Source organism: Gymnodraco acuticeps, unplaced genomic scaffold (assembly GCF_902827175.1).
Source record: "Gymnodraco acuticeps unplaced genomic scaffold, fGymAcu1.1, whole genome shotgun sequence".
Classification (NCBI taxonomy): Eukaryota; Metazoa; Chordata; class Actinopteri; order Perciformes; family Bathydraconidae; genus Gymnodraco; species Gymnodraco acuticeps.
In genome coordinates, this window is record NW_022989742.1 from 405958 (window position 1) to 420417 (window position 14460).

The 14460-nt window shown below is 41.2% G+C and overlaps 1 protein-coding gene across 2 annotated transcripts in view; it reads right to left on the bottom strand.

The window, feature by feature from the left end:
* Positions 1-14460, bottom strand: part of stxbp6 (syntaxin binding protein 6 (amisyn)) — a 61087-nt gene that overhangs the window by 34646 nt on the left and 11981 nt on the right. The window lies entirely within an intron of this gene.

A 14460-nucleotide genomic window follows, 5' to 3' on the forward strand; every position in this document is an offset into this window, starting at 1 on the left:
CCACGTTAGTTGCTGTAGATGTGTGAAAATAAATTGTGATATAAGTCTAATATAGTATTTTGGAGATTTCTCCAGGAGTTGTAAATCACCTGGTTTTTAATAAAATCCAGAGATATTAAACCACATAAAAAGTTTCACCTCAGTAAAAGTTAGAAGGTGTTGACCAGAGTTTGCTTCCTCTTCTATCACAACAATGCAATCAGTCAAACTGATTTATCTGAGCAATCTCTCTTTCTAATTACGTGACTGGAGTATGACTCAACCCTGATGATGTATCAGATGTGGTGCTGGAAAAAAGGAAAACATTTGTCTTAAAAGGTTTGTATTCTAATCTCACAAGAGCCTGGCTTTTATCTGATGACCCTGACAAAAAGTGATGCGAAGTTGTGTTTGTGTTTGTGTCAGTGCTGTCATGAGTGTGTGTATTTTTACAAAAGTGGGTCTGATGTTCCCCACAAGGTCTAATTACTCAGGCTCAGTAGAGTCAGTGCTGTCTGTTTGCATTAAAGCTAATTCACATCCAATGGCCTGATCTGACCCAACACACAAGGCCACGTTCAAAGAAATGCACCACTCCCACCATCCCAAAAAAAACTGAAATCAGCAAAGTATCCCCATTGGCTGGTTCACAGTCTGTACTGTAGCCTTCCTCTCAGGCATTAAACCGGTGTCTTGGCACCACACTGTCACTCACACTCTCTCTTACTTTCAGTTTCCACTTGAGCTTTTTCAATCAGTCACTCGCTTTGCTTGTAGCCCTAAGTCAGTGAACTGGAGGACTTGGACTTTGTTTTACTTGCTAGCATAAGCACAATTCAGTGCTGAAGTTTGTCTCATACAGATTTATCTTTAAGTGTATCTTGCACAAAGAACATAAATAATAATAATAAAGCAGGTGAAAAGGTAAAGGAATCCATTTATTGAAACAGTGATTTATTCACCTCCAACACACTGTTTGACACCCTTTTTTAATACAGGAAAAAAAACGTGCAAAATGAGATGAGCATAACAAAGTGTAGAGTGTCGTATCAAGTATAGTAGACTGCAGACTAACTCTGGATATTTGCTTGGAAGGCAGAATTCCTCTCCGTTTAGCGGCTGGAGATAAATCTACTCTCCCTTAAAGGGGACCTATCATGCAAAATGCACCTTTGTACGTCTTTTATACATGCATATGTGTCCCCGGTGTGTCAGGGAACTCACCAAGAGTCAGAAAACACAACCCTCTCTCTTTTCCTCCATACCCAAAATCTCTAAAAACGGGGCTTTAACGGATCTGATACAGACTGATCCAGATTTGAAAATAGTCTGACGTCAGTGACGAGGAGCTCCGCCTATATGGCCAACTCTCCACCAATCAGGGGAATGTGAGGTTGCCGTGGCATGGTAACATGACGCTCGTAACTCCGCCCCCTCCTTTGCAGGGGGGCATGGTCAGTGGGCGGTGTTTGGGGCAACAAAGACGGCTGCGGCTGCTCCGCCTCCGTGGGCGAGGCGGGCGAAGCCGGCAAGTCGGGCGGGAGGACTGTCCACGACAGTGGCCGCGGGTAACGTAATGTCCACATGATCTGAACTGTTACTGCTGGCGATAAGGGCTGGTTGTTTTAACCATTTTCTGATGTCCATCATTGACTATATTCTTATTCTTATTATTACTACAATAATTATTATTGTTATTATATATGTAATATTTTTCACTTTAGATTTTTTTTCACTTTTAACTTTTCAAATGAGGGTCATAACGACTCAAATGAGGGCGCAATGCACCCTTATGCACCCCCGTAGAACCTGGCCTGGATCTGTTTGGTATTTTGAAAAAGAAAACTTATAAATATACCTTATATAGGTATGGCCCTACAATATATTATTCAAATATAGCATGATAGGTCTCCTTTAAAAGAGACTGATAGAGTTAATTCCAGATACACTGGCTTAGCAAATCCATGTGCTTCACTTCAAAATCAATACGAGCTGCCTTAAAATGATATAAGGATGATCAGTCCAGGGCAGCATGTAACCGTGGAATCAGATACGGCCCTGAGCTCATTACATGTGATGGTAGCAATCCTGCTGTGCCTTATTAGAACTGCTCACAGGGAACCTTTTTCCAGTCTTGGAGGTAAGAATTGACTGGGAGACATCATAGGACTGAGTTATTAATGAATGGAGCCTCAGAAAATAGTCGCCTGCGGCCAGTAAAATGTAGGCTTTTAAAATGCATTTCAGCATTAAGTTCAACAAGAACAAAGAACATTACATTTAGGTACAGCATGCCATTTTCTATTAAGAAAAGAGTGTTGCCTTCTTGTGTTGTGATCAGGATGGTTGTGGATTATTATTGTATCCTCCATTCACAACATGTAACAAATGAATGCCTTCTAAATGTTTCCGATCCCATTAAACTGGCACTTTGCTCACAGCCTGCAGGACGAACAGGAGGAAGCATCTTTAATTCATCATACCCTGAGAAAAGAATATCAAGTAAGAGCATTAAGAAGATTCACCTCTGTGAGGTGGTAGCAGCTACATGGACTTCCTGTAGTGAATGCCCAGTTTGCAAGCAGATTAAATGTCAAATATTAAAATACATGATAATATAAATGATGTAGATGCATCTTGAAATTCATGAGAACTGAAACATTCCAGCGACAAGGTACTTTCAAACTGCTGAGGTATCACTTTGTGACATGACTCATGAATTAAGTCCAATATATAGCTACACCTCAGCCCTGGCAGACAACATTCATGAATTGCATTAATGGAATGGACGGATCAGCATTTCTACATGGTTTCTATATTTATGAGTAGAGGTGGGGGGGGGGGAATACTCAAGTGTTAAATGTTTGCTTTTCCAAAGTATAACTCAGCGTAGGCCGTCTGCATTGTTCTCTAACCTCAGCAGGAGAGAGACAAACAAATACTTACTTTGAGAGCTGAAAGGCGTTTTCTGCCAAAGAGCCCGATCGATAATTCTTATTCCGATCCTCAATCCCTTACAGGCAGTTAACAAGCCACTTCCTCTCCCTGAGCAATGGAAACACCAGTTTATAGCAAAGGCTTGGGGTTTTAAAAGATATGATAATGTTATTTTATTTCTCTTTCACTATTTTCTCTTTTGCTACATGCATGCAACACACACACACACGGCAAAGATGGCGGAGAGAACTAAGCGCTCCAAGGTGTGCCAAAAGTGCAATAAGAGTTTAGCATTTAAGGGCGGTAACACGAGCAATTTATCTAAACATCTTGCAAAAGTGCACCACATTCAGACGGAGAAATGCACCCATCCACGAGTAACGTTTCCACGTCAGGTATGTTATGTATGCCTTAATCTACCTGTATGCCCCACCTGTGTTGCTCTGTACTGTTTTTTTGTTTGTTTTTTACAGTTCTGTAAGTTCACATTATTTACAATTTGTTTAGTTCATTACCTTTTTTTTCTTTCTCAAAAGAACCGATAAGAGTATCATTAAAGAACCGGATCAATGAGCGGTATCGATAAAAGTAGTAGTACCGTTAAAACCTTAACGATACCCATCCCTAAGTATAATAGGGGACCTTTAAGTACTATATCCGAGGTTAGGACCCTTGAGATATTTCCCTCCTTTTTTTTCTCCGACATCTCGTGGTCTCTTCCAGTATCCACAGCTCCTCCCTGTCTGAGCGGGTATGTTCTGGATATTTTACTGCTCGGGCCTCCTTTCCTTCTGGCTGATAGTTTCATGCATCTCGCATGGTCTCTAATAACAAGATAAGTCTTTCATGACAAGCAGTCCCAGAGGGGCTCTTCACTGAACAGATTTAGTGGCTGCACATGTAGATTAACACAAGGGAGATGCAGACAAAATCCCATTTGTCATTTCTATCCAATTATAATGAATCACTTTTATTCCTGGAAATATAATATATATTTCAAACTTTTGTGCACTTCCAAATAGATCTCCAATTTGTTTTAAAGTTAATACAATCTTTGGGAAGTACTTATTCACATCACAATTGAGTACACATTAAGACCAAAACTGCCTCTTTTTGCACATTCTACCTAATAAAATGTGTAAAGTAATTAACACAACTAGCTGTACCTCGTTTTGCAGCTCTTTTAACTGAGGTGGATATTTTTTGCAGATGTACCAAAGGTTTGTCTGCCAAACATGATACATTGTACTGGAGGCATGAAGCCAGGATGCTTGTGCACTGTGCAGTGTCAATTTTCAAGATGCATCTCACTTTGGTAAGTCCCTGTGTGCTGACAAAGAGCAGGTTGAACTGTTGCTAAGGCCAACTTGTTGTGAATGTACTTTTATCAACAAAACATTTTCAAAAACATAGTCACCGTTAGATATAGGCTGCTATTGTTAAACCCCCTGCCCCTATCCCCCTCTGCCTACTTTACTCCCTTTAATCCATTCCTGACTTATCCTCTCCCTAATGGTAAAGTTCATTGTATTGATCATCTACTTTCCCCTTCTTCCAAATTAATGACCCAATCCATGTACACTAACGTCACTGCCGTCAGACAGCTAAATTACTAGAATTCTTTCTGTGCTGCTGTCAAGCCTTAATAGACCGATGGCGGTGGTTGCTGTGCATAACATGCTGGACATTGTGAGACAAAATGTGTTCCTTCTGCAGCATATACAAGAAATGTGTTGCAATGACACCCAACACTGAAAAATGTGTTGTTCATCAGTGAGCAACTGACAGTAGATGTTTTGCTAAACAAACAGCTGACCTAAGCATCAGCAACACCGGTTACCATAGTTTCACACCTAAAAACACCCGTACGTGTAAGTTATGCAAATTAAATGGGAATAGGTAATGGCTAAAAGGGACCAAATGATGTGTTGCATTTATACACCGATTCCCCAGGCCCGTAGTAGCAATGTAGGAAACAATGGAGAAAATGAATTGCAGCTGAATAAGGGGCAATATCCTGAAATAGGAGTACTTCTTGCAAATATCTAAGAAGAAGACAGAAAAGAGGTTTTAAAATCACAATTTTCTATAAATATATGCTTTGATTAAAACATGTTTAGGTTTTAATTATTAATTATAAGCTGCTTAGAGCTAGTGTTTGTGAGTTATCCTGTCACTAAGAATTCTATATTTAAAACCTAATGTCGTAAATGTTTGATTTGGAAATGGACGGCCATTACAAAAGGTCAACTCACTGTAGAAAGATGTGGCAGACAGATGCGAGCCGCTGTAGTGAATGATCGGTAACGCACAGTCATTTGTGGTGCTACACTTTACCATCCCTAAAAACTACTTTGATCAATTTCACTTACTTTGTCCGAAGCTTACCACATACATGACCTGATCCATCATCAATTACACTTCCACCGTGTTTGACCTCCAAAGGATGAATTGCTCTACACACAGCAGCAGGTGGCTACTTTATGCATTTCTCTGGCAACTCCTTGACCTAAGGGGAAACTGTTATCCTCTAAATTGCTGTGACTGAGAAAAACAGCCATCCCAAATATCTAGAATTAGAATTCACAGCCAGGACATTGGACACATGGAGAAACAAAACTGAACTCTGCTGGAATAAGACTTACTTCTCAACCCAGATCATAAAAAGATGTGTCTTCATATGAGCCATTTGTACTTGCCATATCTTCAGAGACACTTTTAATGCACTGTTGGAAAGTCAGTTGGACTGAGTAACCGGAGTTGGTTAAATGTGTCATTGTGAAGTCTCTAAGTTGAGCAGAGCATCAGCTAATTATATGGATGGCTGACTTTCTTAAAGCCTGGACTCCCCACTCTTTTTTATTACAGCTGTCTTCTTTCCTCCTTTCCTTTTTCCCTTCATTGCACACTGCACAGATGAGAGGAAGGGTCTGGGGAAAAAGCTTTGTTTGCACCACGAAGATGTCTCCTACCAGGTATGCAGGGAATTGTGTTGACACAGTATCAAAAACATGTGTGGTGTGGGCCTCTTCTTGAATAATTACCTCCTCAATGGTTCCTAAGTGGATACATCACCTCATCTCTTTGGGCTATTCCCTTCTACCATGTGCCATCGACACTTTCACAACATTCAGAACAATAGCAAGCCAGGAAGAATGCCAGAAACTGAACCTCTTCACTCTGAACACTTCTGTCAAAACAAGAAAAGTCATGAAGTCTTTAGGATAAGAAGAAGAACCATACCTAGTTGTGTTGTTGTAATGACACGCTGGGACTGTGAGTGGACCCCAAGCTGGGAAGGGTTACGGTTAGAAAGCACCTCAATTTAAGATACATTTATTTATGGACAACACAACATCTGTAAACAAAATAAAACAGCTGCAAACTTCCACCGTAAATTAATTTTCTAGCTATAGGAGATGAAATAAAAGAATACCAACCAAGTATTTTGCTTCCTCTCATCATTTCCATCTCCCACCTCCTCTGTGTCTCCTGAGTGAGCAGGAACCCTACTGTTTAAAGCGGAGCTCCACCCAAAACAACAAAACAGTGAATGAGGAATTTAAAAAGGGAGCTGAGGGACATGTTCCAAACAAAAAAAAACACGCACTGACGCCAATAATCATATTTCTTCTAGAAAGAAAAAAAAGAACCCTACTGTCTCTGCTGGAATATAAGAGACAGAAACACAAAGCAGGGGCTGATGAAACTCTCTCATGAAGCAAGATTTAAGGTTTGTTCCTTGAATCAAAGTGCTGTCTGTTTGGATAGAATAACAAGCAGACACGGTACGTCACGGTACGTCCACACAGCCACATTAAAATAATCTTGGAGGTGGGTGTATCTGAAGCTTGGGGATTTTTTGCGAGCAACGCGACCAACAACCAATCACATGAATCTCCCGCCCCGACATACAAAGTAATAGCAATGTTAAAACGAAGTAAACTGGAATATGGAATCCCCAAACAGGCGAAAACCTACCAGTTTCACCCACTGTCTCTGCCACCTCCCTCCAAGCCTGGTTCCTCCGGTTTGTATCCCGGTAAGTTAATAGGGACTGGTCATAAAGAACCGGGTGATTTGCTACCGCAATAACTAATTTCTCCTCCATTTTTAGGAATATAGAAAATGAACTGCGGTATGTCACTCCCAGCTTGCACGCGGTTTGATTGGCTAGCGCTTGTACTGTCAGATTTGCATAAACGGGATTTGATTGGCTGAAGCTTCCACCTCAGCTTCAAAAGTTGAACATTGCTCAACTTTTGAATCCTGAAAATCCTGGAAATCTTCGCTTTGCTTCCCACAATGCAGTTCGGCGAAAACTGAGGCAACGTGACGTCACCCCATTCAAAGTGAATGGGCAGAAGCGTTGGAAGATTTGTTAACTACTGCAAGAACCTAATTAGTGTAGATACAGACTGCCAGAGCCCACTGATACAAAGAGGTCTTGGAGTGATGGCAAAGTACACACTGATGCAAAAAAACACACACACACACACACACATACCGTAATAAGGACTGTTTGAGTGGGCGGTTATTTCTCAGCTCTCAGTCAATACTGAGAGGCCAGCATCAGTCACTGCTGTACACTGTCCCTGTGAGAAACCCACAGAAAGCTTCTTTCTTCACAAGAGAACAAAGACCACACCCGACCTAACCTTGTCAACAAACATTGGGCCAGACTCCCGGAGATGTTTGAAAACGTTTGATCAGTTAGATATAAAGTGAAAGTGAGACCAAACTGAAAAGAACCTCGCTCAATATTTCATGCAGTTTTGTCAGGAGGAGTTGATCGAGTTTGTTTAATCAACACAGAAATGAGTTCACCTTAACGTAAGACTTTTTTCATTTGAAAAAAATGAATTTCAAGTCACTTTTGTTTGTATTTGCTTCAATGCCGGTGTTTAAATGTGTGAGTAGTAGGTCAAAAGATATTTTTTGTATTAATCATTTTCCCATTGTTGTCAACTGAAGAACTGACAAGAGCTACAGCTATTCCATGCTTTAGGTAAAAGATGAACATTGTGGAGATTACCCTTCATTTTGAGGGGATTATACCTGAGAAACATTTATGTTTTTCTTTGACCTTGAACTTCATCCATGGTCTCTCTTTCTGTTTCCATCTGGATTTAAGGATGGGCCAACCTTGCCAAGCACACAGAGAGCCTAATATGTATTTATGTGATCACAGAAAGTCAGAGTTATGTGTTCTAGGACTCTGTAACCAAGGTCATAAGTGATCTGACTTTCTAAGCAGCCTCGTCTACCATGAGTAACACAATCTGCTGGCCCATTCATCTCTCTATGGGATCAATAGCCGCAAGGCCGCTGATGATGAATGGAGCTAAATCGAAAGTGAATTTTACAAACTTGTGTGGTAACTGTGGAATAAATATTCTACAGGGCCTTGGAGAGAACATTGACACAGGGCTGTGATAATGAAACTGACATAGACATAGGTTGAAGATAGACAGGAGTGACATAACATTACCACAGTTATAAATCATTGACTTTAAGTTATTAAAATTGAATAATCCCTGTACAAAGAAGCTTAAACCTCAAAACAAACAAAACTAAGATAACAAACACTGCACCAAACCACACCAACAGAGATGCACACTAACCGAGTCAACAGTATGAGCTTCTCAGCATGTGATCAACATACTGTAAGACCCAGCCTACACACAAAATTAACATGTGAACCAACCCACAAAATAACATGCCTGCATAAACCCACTGTGCATGAATACACGCATAAAACATGGTGCCCACATGCTTCCCACAGAGACCACATTAACATAAAGCATCAATGACTGTTTACATGCGCACAACTACCCTGGTCATGGCTTATATCCCAGATATGCGCTTCAAACATCATATCCTTAAGTCAGAAACCCATACATGCTATCTGGAAGTTCTAAGCTGAACAGCAATGATCAGAAATCTGGGATACTGCTCGGATCATGTTTTCAAGCTTATGAATAAAATACATTCTAAACCACAACTTAAAAATGGGATAATAGTGTGAATACAATAACACTAAGGCACTAGAACATTTGCTTACATTAGGTGAGGGCATTGCTTGGATAATATAGGCGCTTTCACACCAAGTACTTTGCCGTTCCCAGTGATTAGTTCATCAGAACTCTTTAGTTCTGATGAAAGCAGATCGCGTTCACACCGGAATAAGTCCCTGGGGGAGGATTAGGCAAATGAAGCCGCTGACGTCACTTCTTCTTCTTCTTTGGGTTTACTGGCAGGCCGCAAACCACTTCACGGCGTATACTGCCGCCCAAAGTCCCCGGCCGGAAGTCCCCGGAGTTGGGGACCGGCTTCAGTAGAAGCTGCTGGGACTCCCAGTAAATCGCCAGAACGCCGACACCGCTCCCACGTTTTTTTTTTTGTTGCTATAAGTTAGTCTCTCTCCGTTGGTGCGCTGGGCTAATGCTAATGCTAATGCCAGCAAATACAATGGCGGCTTCACAAAACTGTTCGGAGTTTTACGGGCCGTGGTTTGCAATCCGCCCAGCCAATCAGAAATGGGAACCTTTTTCTCCCATGAAAGTACCTGCTCTCTAGCAGGGACTAAAAAGGGGGTGAAAAGGTTCTCGGATCTTTTTGGTGTGAACTTAACATTTCAAGAACAATCGGAACTACACTGGAAAAGTACCTATTGATTTAGAAACCAACCTAAGGCTCTATATTTACTTCACTAAACCTTCCAACTTGTAGTAGGGGCGTTTATTGATCAGGACAGATGTATAGACCTAATGATCAATGACCCAATAGCAGCGATGAGAGAGGGCAGTAGAATAAATGTGATAGCTTGGAACAGTGTATTGGTCAGTGAAAAAAGCTACAGCTCTTAAAGACCCGAGTCAAACTCCAGTGACTTGCTTGCAACCTGAACACAAAAGTGATGGCGGTTAAACCTAAAGTAAGCAACAACACCGGCTGCCCAGGCTCACTTAAGCTGAGCTTGAGATGGACTTGCTATTCTTATTTTAGTGAGACGCTTTGAACAGAAACTAGACCTCCCCTGATGCAGTTACTTATACACATCTATGTAAAAAGGGCAAAAGGTACATATGGTATGAGAAAGGAAAAAAATGTGTGTACCACAACAACAACAAAAGGAATGAAAAGCATGCAGCTAAAAGTCTGCTCCAGTGAACGTTCAGTGTCTTATCTTGCTCTACTGGCCTCACATCTCTGCTGCCAAACATTCTGTGGGCGGTCCAATTTTTCAGCGCTGAGATCCAGCCATAAAGGCACCGCATGAAGCCCAGTGATCAAAGAGAAAGCTCACTAACCAACAAGGTCCAGCTTTTGGCTTTTCTCCAGGACACTCCTCCCAGGACCCCTGATGTTGTTGTGAAAGTTATAACAGGAGTTTCTGTGTGTATTTGAGCCACTCTCTGTGAACGTGTATGAGTATAAGATCAAAGACATCATATAAGATTCATCACAACACTAGAAGCAGCTACTGGTAACAGAGGTGAGGTGAAGCCAGAGCGAGGCAGCAGAGTTTAGTGTTGTATCACATTTGGTTACACATAACTTACACATCTCAAACACAACATGTGATAAGTACAGCCAGAAATAAGAGCTAGGAAATAAAACATCCTCAATGAGTCAATGACTCATCATGATTTAAGTGTTTGACTATGATATATCAACGGATATTGGCCGCGTTGTGTTCTCCCCAAAAAACCACACCACATTGCACTCTGAAGGACACTAAGATCCAGACTTAGAATAAAACCCACAAGACTGTGATAGCAAACTGCAAAGCAAAGTGGACAACATGCAAAGTGTGTACAAAACAGGTTTGAATATAAATATAATCATGCACTTAAAACATGGCACAGCTGCCTTTTGTCAACTACTGATGACGGACTATCAGATAAAAAAGGCTCGGGCAATTTCAGAATATGATGGTCCCACTTTGCTGACTTACAACTGAATTCCAAGATGTAACCCTGAAGCTAAACAAGTCTTGTTTTCCTGGAGCCACATGTTCTTCTGAAACAAAAAGCACTGCTCCTCAAGTAGCAGCTGTCCAGGCCTTATTGTTCAACTGATAGATGTGGCGCTCTACCTTAGACAAAAAGCCATGTGTTCAGCCAATTCAAAGACTAATACACTGAAAGAACAGTGCAGACTGCTTAGGCCAATTGCATAACATCCAATAAATGGCTCTGAGAGGGGGACTTATTCTATACAGATAAGAAACAAATGCAAGTATGCTTCTGTATTTGCGGTATTAGTCATAGTTGAACATTTTGTTTTTCATGTATACAAAGTATGACAGAATCACAGCCTATGATCCTGGAGTTGTAGTGTTCATCCTTGCACCCTGCTTGAGAGTGCCCGAGGTCTCTCTAAAGTACAGTTCCTCTTACTGAAGGCTTCCTCTAGGCGTGACAAACCACATGATTACATAACGCTGCAACTACATGGTCCCTCAACCCTCAACTATCTGCTAATGTAGCCATGAGACTGTCAGCGGCCCCCTTCCCCCACCCTTCACAGCGCTCTCACATAGTTTACACACAGGCTGAACACTCAAGAGTCACACACACCAGTGTAGAATGCTTTAACACTCAGGCTACACCGTACACGCTCAGGAATACAAAAACACACTTTCACACACACTTGAAACAATGCTTGGCTGGCTTAAATATATGCCACATGACTAAGTCAACCACATAACAGTGTTGGCCTTTACTGCAGTGCTCCCACATGTGACACAAAACAGCAGCTCAGTCAGCAGACTATTGGGGAAGAGCAGACAGAAACAAACTTTGAATAGGCTAACTAATGTCAGACATTAACCTCGGCGATTGTCGCGATGCTAGTTGTACGGCGGCGTATTAGGGTGTTTTGTAGGTGTAACAACAATAAAAAATCAATACGGAGCAGAGGCATGGGGGTATTATTCCAAGCAAATACACAGCACGTCCGAGATGGAAAAATTAAACATTCACGAGAAAACTATTTTCTTGATTTGTTTTAGAACATTATGAGACATCCATTTACACATACATCATATTGTTATTCTTAGGACACCAAATGTTCCTGCTTTAAAATGACCAATATTGGATAAACAAAATACTCTTCAGCAGACAAATTAAATAGCCTGATGCCTGTGCTCATAATAAGCAAAGATGGCTGTGAATTAATAGGTTTGTTTTCTCAATCCTACTTTATGTAAAAAACTGACCTCCCACTCAAATCCCCCAAATGCTTAAACAGAAAACACACCTGTTCAGCTGGGTTATATACAGGGCTGCACATAACTGGTGCGCATGTGCGCCTCCGCCAAAAAAAGAGCACCGGGTCATTTGAAAAAAGGCGCATTTGCGTACCAACATTGAGAGAGAGAGAGGAGAGAGAGAAGAGAGAGAAGAGAGAGAAGGGAGAAGAGAAAAGAGGAGAAAGAAGAGAGGAGAGAGAGAAAGATATTTGCGAGTTGCATATGAACTCAGGGCCGGCCTGTAGCACTGGCGTTATAGATGTTCGCCTAGGGCGCCAGATCTGGGGGGAGCTGTGCTGGCAGTTCTGGGAGGGGAAAAACATTTTTTGACCGTTGGTGCTCATCCTAATTTTCGGCCTTGATGTAACAATATTCATAATTAAGTAAATGTAACACCCTTTTCACCCCGGTTACACGTTTCATTTGCCCTGTACGATGGACGCTGTAAGTGATGAAAATGGGGGATGTTGGCTTATCTGGCGCCCGCAGCTCACAGCCAACGTGCGAGGGAGCGAGGGAGGGTGCACCGGTTCCGGCGCAGTTGTTATTAGAATCTGGTGCTAGCTGCTCTAACGGATATAAGAAGAAGATGTTTCTCCAATGATGTGGAGGGAGAGTCCTCACCAGTCAGACTGAGAGGCTGATAACTACAGCTCAGTGAGGTAAAGGACTCTGAGTGTTTAGATAGTTCACTTTAGTCTAAGTTATCTCAGTGGGTCTCAAACGGTATGGTCACAATTTATGTAAACACATATTTCCAAGGCACTCCTTTATAATTATTGGGATAAACAGGTTTGAAATCATTCCAATGCATACTATAGGACAGTAACCAAAAATATCCTTTAAAACTGGATAGACAAAAAAAAATGCATAAATAAATAAATGTTAAGGTAAAATAAGATATGAATGAACAACAACAATAAAATAAGTTACATTCATTTGTTATTGGCTATGGTAGGTTATTGGTTATGTTCACATACTTATTTGATTACATCCACTTGTCTAAGATGACAACAGAGACTTTCGACCCAAAACAAGCTGTTGACTTGTGGATGCAAGCAGCTAATCGCAGACTCAACCAGAGAGAAAGAAGTAGGCCTACATCATCAGCTACCATGTCTGACATAGAGGAAGACAGTGAGGAGAACAGTCAGGAGGGTAGTGATGACAGCTTGTAGGAATACTGGTCGTGCTAATGTTGTCTTGAGTTCACCTCTGCATGTGTGTTCTGTGTTCACCTCTGCATGTGTGTTCAGTGCCGTGTGTCTGGCAAATAAACTCAAGACCCCCTCAAAAGTTACGGTTTATTTCATTTTAAGGATGAGCACCAAGCAACATCTCCAGGTACTCCTTTGAGAACCAGGGCAAAAAAGTTATGTGCACCCCTGGTTATATACAAACATAAGTAAGAATGCAACATCCCACAGTACAACCTTAGGTTTCCCTATCCTTGGCATCACTGCATTTAGAAAACCTATCTTGCTCCAACCAGAAGAAGCAGAGATTTGGGGTATATCCTCCACTGATAGCAGCTTTAGGGCAGTTTAGATTGGCTACCATTTGATGCCTCCCAGAGGATTTAAGGTTGACACTGCCTCAGTCATTCTGATTTCCCTCAGCCAGGTTACACTGACCTACACACTGACACACACACACACACACACACAATCAATAATTATACCAGGGATATTGGGATTTATTGTCAACGGGCGGTCAACATTTCCAAAAACAGTGATAATTGATTAAACCATTAAATAATTTATGAAGGGAAAAGTTTAAAACAGTTGCTGATTTTTATAGAAGAATTTACTGCATTTTTCTATAACATGCCAATTAAAATTGGATTTCTGGACAGCTGATGGGTTCTGAACAAAATAAAGGGTCTCTGGGAATTCATCAATTACAAATAGACAAAAACAATCAGTCAAGCCACTTGTGGGATTCAAACAAACTGCAGTCCACTCTCTCTAATCTATCGATATACTGCCATGTATTTTGTTGTAACCAATTTTCTTTTAATCAAGGAAGCTACAAGATCAGATAATCTATGCATTTTAATTACGCCATGCAGCTAAACAGTTGGGATATCCAGTAACTTGAATAGATTTTGGAGCAGCAGAGCTCGAACTGGGCCCAAAGGTGGAGGGGACGTGATGACACTGACATAACAACAAGAGGATATCAAACCGCCCTCATTTCCACATCAAAGGAGAAATGACTCATCATAAACCTCTCTGAAAAAGGCGTTCTTCTTTCAAAAACCTGTGGTTAATTGTAACTTGCAC